This window comes from Cervus elaphus, chromosome 20 (genome assembly GCF_910594005.1).
Source record: "Cervus elaphus chromosome 20, mCerEla1.1, whole genome shotgun sequence".
In the NCBI taxonomy this organism is placed as follows: Eukaryota; Metazoa; Chordata; class Mammalia; order Artiodactyla; family Cervidae; genus Cervus; species Cervus elaphus.
The window spans coordinates 28,942,005-28,953,466 of NC_057834.1; the positions used below are offsets into that span (position 1 = coordinate 28,942,005).

General features: G+C 35.7%; 1 pseudogene; it reads right to left on the reverse strand.

Annotated features, from left to right (window-relative positions):
- Positions 1-10,750: 10,750 nt before the first annotated feature.
- On the reverse strand, positions 10,751-11,026 carry LOC122677323 (annotated as a pseudogene).
- Between the last annotated feature and the right edge of the window lie 436 nt (positions 11,027-11,462).

Below are 11,462 nucleotides of genomic sequence, written 5' to 3' on the forward strand. Positions count from 1 at the left end.
TACTACAACATTTCTCACTACTATCTCCAGGTGGGGACACACAGTTTTGAGGGCATTAGCCCTCTGTTGCCCCCTTTCTCTGGCAAAGCAAAAAACTGTTCTTTGCTACCTTGCTAAAAAACTCTGTCTCCAAAAATTAGTTTGGCATTGAGGTACAGAGGCTAGATTCAGCTTTAGTACAAGACCTTTGAAATCATAGTACAGATTTTAGATATTCACTATAGACTCATGCATTTTTATTTATTTCTTATTTTACAGCACTTTATGGTGGATTAGAGTCATTATTCTTTTTCTCCTTATATTTTCACCAAATTTGGCCTAGGATGGGAGTAGGTAAGAAAAAGCTTAAAAATTACTTCTGTACATCTGGATTTGGCCCCTTTTAACTGCCTCTTTGCTTTTATTTTTATTTTTTCTTTCCTCAAAACGAAATTGTTTTGAACCAGGTCTGGAATCAACCATTTCTCTAGGAGACCAGGTGCCCCTGAGTGAGAATAATACCCAGAAACTAACATTTTAGCTGTGAGTCTGTTCATGTCTATGGACTGTCATTGTTTGTAGTCCTTTAACTACACTTTTAGTCAAAGTCAGAAATGTTTCCCTGAGAGCTTAGCTGGTAAAGAATCCATCTGCAATGCGGGAGACCTGGGTTCAGTCCCTGGGTTGGGAAGATCCCCTGGAGAAGGGAATGGCTACCCACTCCAGTATTCTGGCCTGGAGAATTCCATGGACTGTATAGTCCATTGGGCTGCAAAGAGTCGGACACGACTGAGCGACTTTCACTTCACTTCCTGTATTCTCAGTTTATAATGGAATTTACCCATGCTTAGAGTTAAAAAAAAATCTCTGATTCATTTGGAAGTTAGGTTGATAAACAGCTTAAGGTTTGCCAATTTTACCTTTTACTAAATAACTATCTAGTTGTCTCAGCATTGTTTATTAATAGGTCATTTACCTCCAGTGATTTGATACACTACTTTACTATTTAGCAAATTTCTAAGGTCTATTTCTGGATTTTTTTCATTGTTTCATTGCTCAGTCCACCCATTCATGGATCATATTATCTTTATTTTAAGGTCTTTATGGGACATTTTAATATCATGTAAGGCTGACCCTCAGTCGATGATCATTTTTTGCCTGGTATTCTTGGCTACTATTTCTTATTTATTTTTGCATATTAAATGTAGAATCAACTTGTCTTCTTTCAGAAAGAAAAAAAAAACTTGTTATTTTGTTAGGTTCACTTTCACTTATAACTTGGGGAGAAGCATGGAGAAGCATAATCTTTGTGAAGGTGAATAGCCCTATGAAAGAACATTGGATAATTATTTGTTCAAAACTACTTTTGCATCCTTCATGATTTTTTAATATTTACATATTTATTTGTTGGCAGTTCCAGATCTTAGTTGCAGCACCCTATATCTTCATTGTGGCATGTGGGCTCTTAGCTGCAGCATACGAAATCTAGTTCTCTGACCAAAGATCAAATCTGGGTTCCCTGCATTGGGAGCATAGAGTCTTAACCACTGGACAACCAGGGAAGACTATTTGCCTCATTTAGATTTTAAACATTTCTAATTAATTTGTTCTTAATATTGCATCATTTTTTTTCTTGTTCTGCTAATTCTTTTAATTTGTTATTATTTTTATATATTAAAACTGTTAACTTTTTTTATTATGGTAAAACCATCATAAAATTTGTCATCTTAACCGTTTCAAAAGTATAGTTCAATAATGTTAAATATATTTATACTATTGTGAAACTAATCTCTAAACCTTTTTATCTTGAAGAATTGAAATTCTATGCTCATTCAAGTAATAATATATCTCTGCCCCTTCCCTTAGGCCCTGGCAACCACCATGCTACTTTCTATATGTATGAAGTTAACTACCTTTAATACCCCATCTAAGTGGAACCATACTGTATGTGTTCTTTTGTGACTGACATTTCATTTTGTAACATGTCCTTGGAATCTGTCCATGCTGCAGCATGTAATAGTATTTCCTTCCTTTTTAAGACTACATAATATTCTGTTGTGGAGATATCACTTTGCCAACAAAGGTCCATAAAGTCAAAGCTATGGTTTTTCCAGTACTCATGTATGGATGTGAGAGTTGGACCATAAAGAAGGCTGAGTGCCAAAGAATTGATGCTTTCAAAGTGTGGTTCTGGAGAAAATTCTTGAGAGTCCTTTGGACAGAAAAGAGATCAAACCAATCAATTCTAAAGAAATTCAACCCTGAATATTCCCTGGGGGAACTGATGCTGAAGCTGAAGCTCCAATACTTTGGCCACCAAATGTGAAGAGCCAACTCATTGGATAAGACCATCATGCTGGGAAAGACTGAGAGCAGGAGGAGAAGGGGTTAACAGAGGATGAGATGGTTGGATGGCATCACCAACTCAATGGACATGAATTTGAGCAAACTTCAGGAGATAGTGAAGGACAGTGAAGCCTTGTGTGCTGCAGTCCATGGGGTCTCAAAGAGTCAGACTGAGTGACTAAATAACAGCAGCAACTGCGTTTTTTCCATTGACAGACATTTCAGTTGTTTCCATACCTTGATGATTGTGAATAGTTCTGCTATGAGCATGTCTTCAAGATACACAAGATACTTCAAGGAAATGTCTCTTCAAGATAGTTCCTTCAATTATTTTGGATATATACCTAGACACATGATTGTAGATCATATGAAAATCTAGTTTGTTGTTCTTGTTTTAAGCAACTGTCATCCTAATGGAGTGAAGTGATATCTCATTGTGGTTTTAATTTGCATTTTACTGATGATTGCTAATGCTCAGTATTTTTTCATATGTTGTTAGCCATTTGTATATCATTTTTTGGAGAAATATTTTTTTTTTTTTGGAGAAATATTTATTCAAGTCTTCTGCCCATCTTTTAATAAGATAATTTTATTTTTATTGTTGAGTTATAGAAGTTCTTTGTATATTCTGGATATTAATCTTTTATCAGATATATCATATGCAAATATTTTCTCCTATTGGGTAGTTACCTTTCATTCTGCTGAGTGTGTTCTTTGAGGAACAAAGTTTTAAAGTTTAATGTAGTCCATTTTGATTATTTTTGCTTTGATTGCCTTTACTTTTGGTATCACGTCCAAGAAATCATTGTCAAGCCCAATGTCATGAAGATTTTACCTTGTTTTAGCCTAGAAGTTTTAGAATTTTGAGTCCTAAGTTTTGTAATTCATTTTGAGTTAATTTTTGTTTATGGTGTAAAATAAGAGTTTAACTTCATTTTGCATGTGGATATCTAGTTTTCCCAACACCATTTGTTTGAAGAGACTGCCCTTTCCTGATCAAGTGATCTTAGCACTCTTATTGAGGGGGGGTAGGTTGTTTCTGAACTCTCTATTTTAATCTATTGGTCTAGATATCAGTCTTTATGACAGTACTACACCACTTTAGGCTTCTCCAGTGGCTCTGCAGTAGAGAATCTGCCTATACTTCACAAGGCATTGCAAGAGACCAGGAGACATGAGTTCCATCCCTGCGTTGGGAAGATCACTAGGAGAAGGAAATGGCAACCCACTTCAGTATTCTTGCCTGGGAAATCCCATGGACAGAGGCAGGGTAAAGTCCATGGGGTTACCAAAGTGTCCAACATGACTTAGCATGTAAACAACACCACCACTTTAATTACTCTAGCTTTGTAATATGTTTTGAAATCAGGAAGCATGAGCCTTCCAACATTGTTCTTCTTTGTCAAAATGTTTTGGCTATTTGGAGTCCTTTCAGATTCCATGTGAATTTTAGGAGGATTTTTTTTTTTCCTGCAAGAAATTCCATTATGATTTTGATAGAGATTACATTAAATATGCAAATCTCTGAGAATTATATTGACATCTTAACAATATTGTCTTCTAATTCATGAACATGATATTTCTTTCCATCTATTTGTGATCTCTTTCATTTATTTAAGCAATGTTTTGCAGTTTTCAGTGCACAGGCCTTTTACCTCCTTGGTTAAGTTTATTTCTAAGTATTTTATTCCTTTTTATACTGTCATAAATAGACTCACTTTTTAAATTTCCTTTCCTGATTGTTTTTAGCGTATAGAAATGCAACTGATCTTTGTGTGTTGATTTTGTATTCTGCAACTTTGCTGAATGTATTAGTTCCAGATTTTTTTTATTTTCCTTTATATATGGAATTGTTAGTATTTTCTACATATAAGATAATTTCCTCTGCAAAGAGATAGTTTTACCTCTTCCTTTTTAGCTTTTTTATTTATTTTTCTTTTTCTTCTATTTCTTTTTGTTTTGCTTTTTCTTGACCAATTACCCTAGCTAGAATTTCCAACACTGGGCAAAGTGAAGCAATGAGAGTGAGCATCCTGTTCTTGATACTGATGTTAGAGAGCAAGCTTTCAGTCTTTTATAAAGTATGATGTTAAGCTCTCAAGTATGAAGTAAGTCTTTCATACATGACCTTTATTATGTTGAGGTGGTTCCCTTCTGTTTCTAGTTGGTTGACTGTTATTATCTGAAGGAGTATTGATCCTTGCTTCAAATGTTTCTTTGGCATCAACTAAAATGATCACGTGGCTTTTGGTCATTCATCTGTTAATGTAGTGTATCTGGACTATTGCTTTTTATGTGTTACTTAAATTTTCTACAGCATCACTAATTTTTAAGTGAATTGTATTTTATTTCTATGAAGTGTCATAGGTTTTCAAGATATACAATAATATCATATCATCTACAAATAAAGATATTTTCAACTCCTTCTTTCTAATTTTTGTGATTCTTATTTTTTACTTATCATAATTTGTTACCTAAAAGCTCCAGTTCTGTGGTAATTGATACTGAAGCTGGCCATTTTTGCCTGGTGCCAGACTTTAGAGAGATGATTTTATTGTTTTCCATTATAAATGCCATTTTTTGGCTGGAGTATATATCTTTTATTATGCTAAGAAAATAGTCATTGATTATTTTTTTATGTTTTTAGTGGGAAGGTGAGTTAAATTTTACAAATGCTTTTCAAGCATTTTTTAATATGAGCATATGACTTTTCTCTGTAAAGATAAAAATAAGGTGAAATATATTAGTGGACTTCCTAATACTAACATTTCTGATATAAACTGTATTTTTCCCTGATGTATTATCTTCTTAGTACTGTTGCTCCCTGAGTTAATGTTTACTTTGGGCTATTGAATCAATATTTATAAGTGAAATTTGTCTATAGACTTGAGAAGAGTAATTTGTTAAATCAAGTTTTATTAATGTTACATTCTTTTTATCAGAAGGATTTGGATGATTTCCTTCTCTTTTCATGCTTTTGTAAAATAGTACCTGGACCTTAAAATTTCTGTAGAATTCCTCTGTAAAATCATCTTGACCAGATGTTTTATGAGATATGGGGAGTGGAAAGTAGCTGTTAGGTATTCTCCATTTTTTCTATTTAAAAAAATGGTATTCTATTGTATTTTTTTATTGGAGTCAGTTTCATCAAAGTATGTTTTCTAGAGAATTGTCTACTTTTCCATTACTTAAATCTACTGTTTTAATGGTTATTTTCCTTTGTCACTTTTTATCTTGTGTATTTACGGGTTTTTTTCCCCCAACCTCATCCCATAAGCAAGCTTTCTGCTTATTTAGATTAGCAAGTGATAATTTATTTCTTTGTTTTTTTGGTAAACAAATATTGGCTTAGTAATATGGCTAATTTTTCTTTTCTATTTCATTAATTTTTTGCTTTTGTTCTTATTTCCTCTCTTTTGTTATCTTTATTAGCTGAATTATTCAAATTATTCAAATAATCAAATCTGGCAATTAGATTTTCATTGTTCATTTTTATTGACATATATATATATGTATAAGACTATAAAATTTCTTCTGCTCACTTTAATTGTATAGATTAAAGATACACAAATTCTGATACATAATGTTTTAAATCATTATTTTTTGTAATGTCTGGGCATATGACAAATCTTAGATTTGTATTTTCTCATCTAAATTGAGCTTTTAGCAAAGTAAGAAGAGTGGTCTTATTATTACTACTTTGTGTAATGTATTGAATTTTTTGTAACTCAATATGTGGAGAATTGGTGGATTTTCATAAGTATTCAATATGCATTAGGGAGCAAGATTTGTTCTCTATCATCAGCGTACAAACAGGAACACTTTATTTATTGTGTTGCTTGTGTTCTCTGTATCCGTACTTATTTCTATTCCTTCTACCTTTTTCAGTCTGAGCATGATGTGCCAAAATCTCCTGGTGTTTGTTTGCTTCTGTATCCTTGCATTTCCTGAGGTTTCTGCTTTAGGAAGGTGGCTGATATGCAGAAAGTTTCCAACTTATCTTTTCTGTGAACTGTGGCCTTTGCCTCTAAAAAGTTTTCTTCTTGTCTTATTTGTTTTTCCTGAGTTCTACCTTACCAGATACACAATCACAATCCTGCTTTCTTTTTCCTTGCTTTTACCTTTGTTCAATTCTTTGTTTTTCAGCTTTCTCCATTGTCTTGTTAAGTTTTATCTTATGTATACTGCAAACAGTTGGTTTTGCTTTGTGAGCCAAGTTTAAAATGTTTTAATACCTGAGTTAAATGCATTTACATTTGCTGATTATAACATATTTCATTTCAGCTTTATCAATGATTTTATTGTGCTCTTCATATAGTTTCACTATAAAGTGACTTTCAACTGTCATTTTATAAAAAAAAAAAAAAAATCTCTTTTTTCTCTTTCCGTTTTTACATTGTGTTTGATGTTTCTTTTGTTATTCAGGAAGGCTTGTAACATGCCCACATTGTTACCTCATACTAATGTCCAGAGTCTCACCTTTCCTTAGTTTTGACTACTCTGCTTGTCAGCTTTAATGATATTCTCTGAACCCACTCTGCCTCATTCTCCTTTCTGCTCTGCTTTCCCCAGTTATTGTCTCAATTAGTTGTAAATTAAAGTTTGCAAAGTTCTTTATTTTTATGTTATATTGCTTGCAAGATATGGGTGATTTTATTTTCACCCCTTGTTCAGATGTATCTTTGTTTGTTTTTCAAGGCTGTGTGGAGAGATTCTAATTTAGGCTGCTGCCATTATCCTATGGACCTACGAGCTTCTCATAGATTTTTATGAGAATTAAATGAGTTAATCTATGTGAAAGTAAAGATAGCTGATTACCCTTTGGTGCAAAGACTTTAGTAATTTGTTGTGGTTTTTTTTGCTTTTAAAGATAACACTTTTTTTTTTTTCTAACTACTGTCTATTAACCCTTTTATGGGAAGTATTTTTGCCACCTTCCACTTCCTAACATGCTTTCTGTTTTGCCATATAGATATTTTCTGATTTGCTAGGTAGAAAGGTACAGGAGGTTGAGAGCAGGATGACATCTCAGTGGGCTTCCCTGGAGATAGTAAGCAGAAATGAACAAGCCGGAAGAGAAAGCACCAAACAGGAGTATAAATTGATAAAAAAGAAAATAGAGAGGAAATAATTTTTCAGTTCTCTTGCATTCTACTTTGACTTGCTCCAGGCGATAAACAAGGCTGAATAGCAGGCTGGTTTTCAATGCACCAACTAGCCTAGATTCAAATAAGAACACTAGAAATTCTTTTGAGCAACAGCTATATTTAGTTAACTTATTCTTTCAAGAAGGCATTGCACTTGAACTCTAAGGAATAACAATACATTATATATATATATATAGTCAGTGACCTCCCTGAAGGTTTAAAACATATGACAAAATAGGCAAGAGTTGAACATTATGTTCACAACAACTCAAGAATTTTGAATCTTTATTATCTGCCTTTTAAACAGAAGAAATAATCAAGATTCAAATTCAGAGAGATTGAGTGAATGTTAGAAAGCCATATAATTAAAAAAGAGCAGAGCAGTGATTTGAATCAAATGTTTCTCTGCTCCAATATAATATAATTTAAGAAGATAAAGAAGGGCAAGATGAGTGGCAGTAACAGACATATTTTAAATGCTTAGAGGACAAGAAAGTTATTTGTGGTTGGAATGGTCTGAGAAGATGTTTCAGAAAATGTTGGGTTTGTAGATTCGCTCCCCTCCAGCGCCTGGCAGCATTTGTGTTCCTAATTCCTGTGTATCCCACTTGTACTTAGCCTCTCTTTTGCTCTGTGACTCTACCAAGAATGGGTCTTCCATTTTACAAAAAAAGAAAAAAGAAACAAACACTTTTTTGCACAGAGACCTTCAGGCAGGAGCCTCTTTTAAATTAGAGATGGTAATTAATATCATCACTGGGTCCTGAGAGGGGAGCTTGATTGAGACTGCAGGAGCAGACAGTGACAAGCTACAGATTGCCTGTTATCTGATCAGGAGGGCTGGTGTTTGAGTTCACTTGGAGGAATAAAGACAGTCTATGATCTGATCCTTTGATCCAGATAAACACCAGCAGGGTGTGAAGTGGTCTTGGAATGACCTAAGGCTGAGTCTGTTATGAGAATGGGGGGGTTATAAATATCAGAACAGCAGGAGATAGAAGTGATTCTAATGAAATTAGATGAGACTACTGACAGGGTCCCATACGGTCCCATCACTTCATGGTAAATAGATGGGGAAACAATGGAAACAATGACAGACTTTAATTTCTTGGGTTCCAAAATCACTGCAGATGGTGACTGCAGCCAGACAAACCCAGACAGCATATTAAAAAGCAGAGACATTGCTTTGCCAGCAAAGGTCTGTATAGTCAAAGCTATGGTTTTTCCAGTAGTCACGTATGGATGTGAGTTGGACCATAAAGAAGACGGAGTGCTGAAGAATTGATGCTTTTGAACTGTGGTGTTGGAGAAAACCTTGAGAGTCCCTTGGACTGCATGGAGATCCAACCAGTCCATCCTAAAGAAAATCAGTACTGAATATTCATTGGAAGGACTGATGCTGAAGCTGAAACTCCAATATTTTGGCCAACTGATGCAAAGAACTGACTCATTAAAAAAGACTCTGATGCTGGGAAAGACTGAAGGCAGGAGGAGGAGGTGATGACAGAGAATGGACATGGTTGGATAGCATCACTGACGCAATGGACATGGGCTTGAACAAGCTCCAGGAGATGGTGAAGAACAGGGAAGCCTGACATGCTGCAGTCCATGGGGTCGCAAAGAGTCAGACATGTTTGAGCAACTAACAACAATAACATTGATGGGAACCTGGCTCTCTGGAAGTGTTTCTTCAACTCCCTGGAGGTGGCATTCCTGTTAAAAGTATTTAAAATGGAGAATAAGAGAAGAGAACTACGGAATAACAAAGTAAAGTTGGTGAGCCCAAAGTTCAAGTAATCTCCATTTCTGTATCCAGGTATATGGCAATATCCTAGGATATTAAGACAGAAAGACCTCAAAGAAAAATGGCTCCATTATTTCCATTTTATAGATGAAGAAACAGTGTTCTCACTGTTCAACCCCTGCCCGACTCTCCTAAAACAAAATTAGAACACTTGGCCCAGGGACAGAACTGAAATCTTATTCTAAAGCTATGAAAGGCTTCTTTTCACAAAAAGGGCAGCTTTTTGTGGAAAACTCTAAAGTGGAAGGTAGGTGATGCAGAGTATCAGAAATAGCCATATTTGAATCTTACCTTCATTATCTATTTGGAACTGTGTGGTTATGGGAAAAATCACTTATCTATCTCGAGCCTCAGTTTCTTTATCCTTAAAGTCTAGATAATAATCCATAGCTTGTAGAAAAAGCTAAGCAGATGGAGTGATTTCCTCTACATGAAGAAGGCACAGGAAAAAAAAAAAAAAAGCAATTTTAAACTGTTTATGAAGGACGGTTGAGCCATGGGAAAGGGGGTAATGGAGAATGGATGGTTCAGGCAGAGGAAACTTAGAGGAAAAAAATAAAACAAATTTTACACTTATTCGCACATTTAATTCTACAGTAACACTGTCAGGTAAGGTACTCTCATCTTCATTGTAGAGATGAGAAAACTAAAGCAGAAAGATTAGGTTATTTGCTCAAAGTCACGTACAGAGCAAAGTCAAAGTCTGATCTGCACAAAGGAAGGAGAAGCAAACAAGATATTCTTAAATGTGGTAGAAGAGCCAGCTCTGTGCATGCATACATTATCAGTTCAGTTCAGATACTCAGTTGTGTCTGACTTTTGTGACCCCATGGACTGCAGCATGCTAGGCTTCTCTGTCCTTCACCATCTCCTGGAGCTGGCTCAAACTCATGTTATCAAGTTGGTGATGCCTTTCAACCATCTCATCCACTGTCATCCCTTCTCCTAATCTCTTCTCAATCTTTCCCACCATCAGGGTCTTTTCCAATGAGTCAGTGCTTCGCATCAGGTGGCCAAAGTATTGGAGCTTCAGCTTCAGCATCAGTCCTTCCAATGAATATTCAGGACTGATTTCCTTTAGGATGGACTGGTTTGATCTTCTTGCAGTCCAAGGGACTGTCAAGAGTCTTCTCCAACACCACAGTTAAAAAGCATCAAGTCTTCAGCATGCAGCTTTTTTTATGGCCCAACTCTCACATCTATACATGACTACTGGAAAAACCATGACTTTGACTAGACAGACCTTTGTTAGTAAAAAGGGATGTCTCTGCTTTTTATTTTATTTATTTATTTTTTTGCTGATCTGGACTTTACTAAGATGAAATCACCAATAATTACACAGAAATTACTTGCCTACGCTAAAATCCTTGAGATTCACATGAACTTAGTTACACAAATAAATGGCATGTTCAAAACCAGGAGGAAATATCCCAATGCTCAGGTGATGAAGGCTGAGGTGAACAAATCTGCACACCTATTTCAAGCTCTTAAACAGTTTGTGGGCCTCACAGTGGTCCCTTGCATGCAAGAAGTCAAAAAGCTCCTCTGTGCAGTCCTCCTCTGTCTGTGACCTGGAGGATACATGCTCATCGGAGAGCTCTAGCTGCTCCCGAGCCTTCACACATTTCTCCAGCTGCTAGCATTGCTCTTTCTCTGTCGTCAGAGGATCCACTAATTCCTCCTCCTCTTCTTCCTCCTCCTTGGGATCTCCGGACCTGGTCAGCATCCTTTGCCCATCCTCTAAGCCCATGCTCGGCTGCGGCTCTGGTCTGCTTTTTAATATACTATGTAGGTTTGTCATAGCTTTTCTTCCAAGGAACAAGCATCTTTTAATTTCATGGTTGCAGTCACCATCTGCAGTGATTTTGGAGTCCCCCAAAATAAAGTCTGTCATGTTTCCATTGTTTCCCCATCTATTTGCCATGGAGTGATGCGACCAGATGCCATTATTTTTTTTCTTTCTTCTTTTTTTTTTTTTGCATGTTGAATTTTAAGCCAGCTTTTTCACTCTCCTCTTTCACTTTCATCAAGAGGTTCTTTAGTTCCTCTTCACTTTCTGCCATAAGGGTGGTGTCATCTGCATAGCTGAGGTTATTGATATTTCTCCCAACAGTCTTGATTCTAGCTTGTGCTTCATCCAAGCCAGCATTTTGCATGATGTACTCCACATGTAAGTTAAATATTCA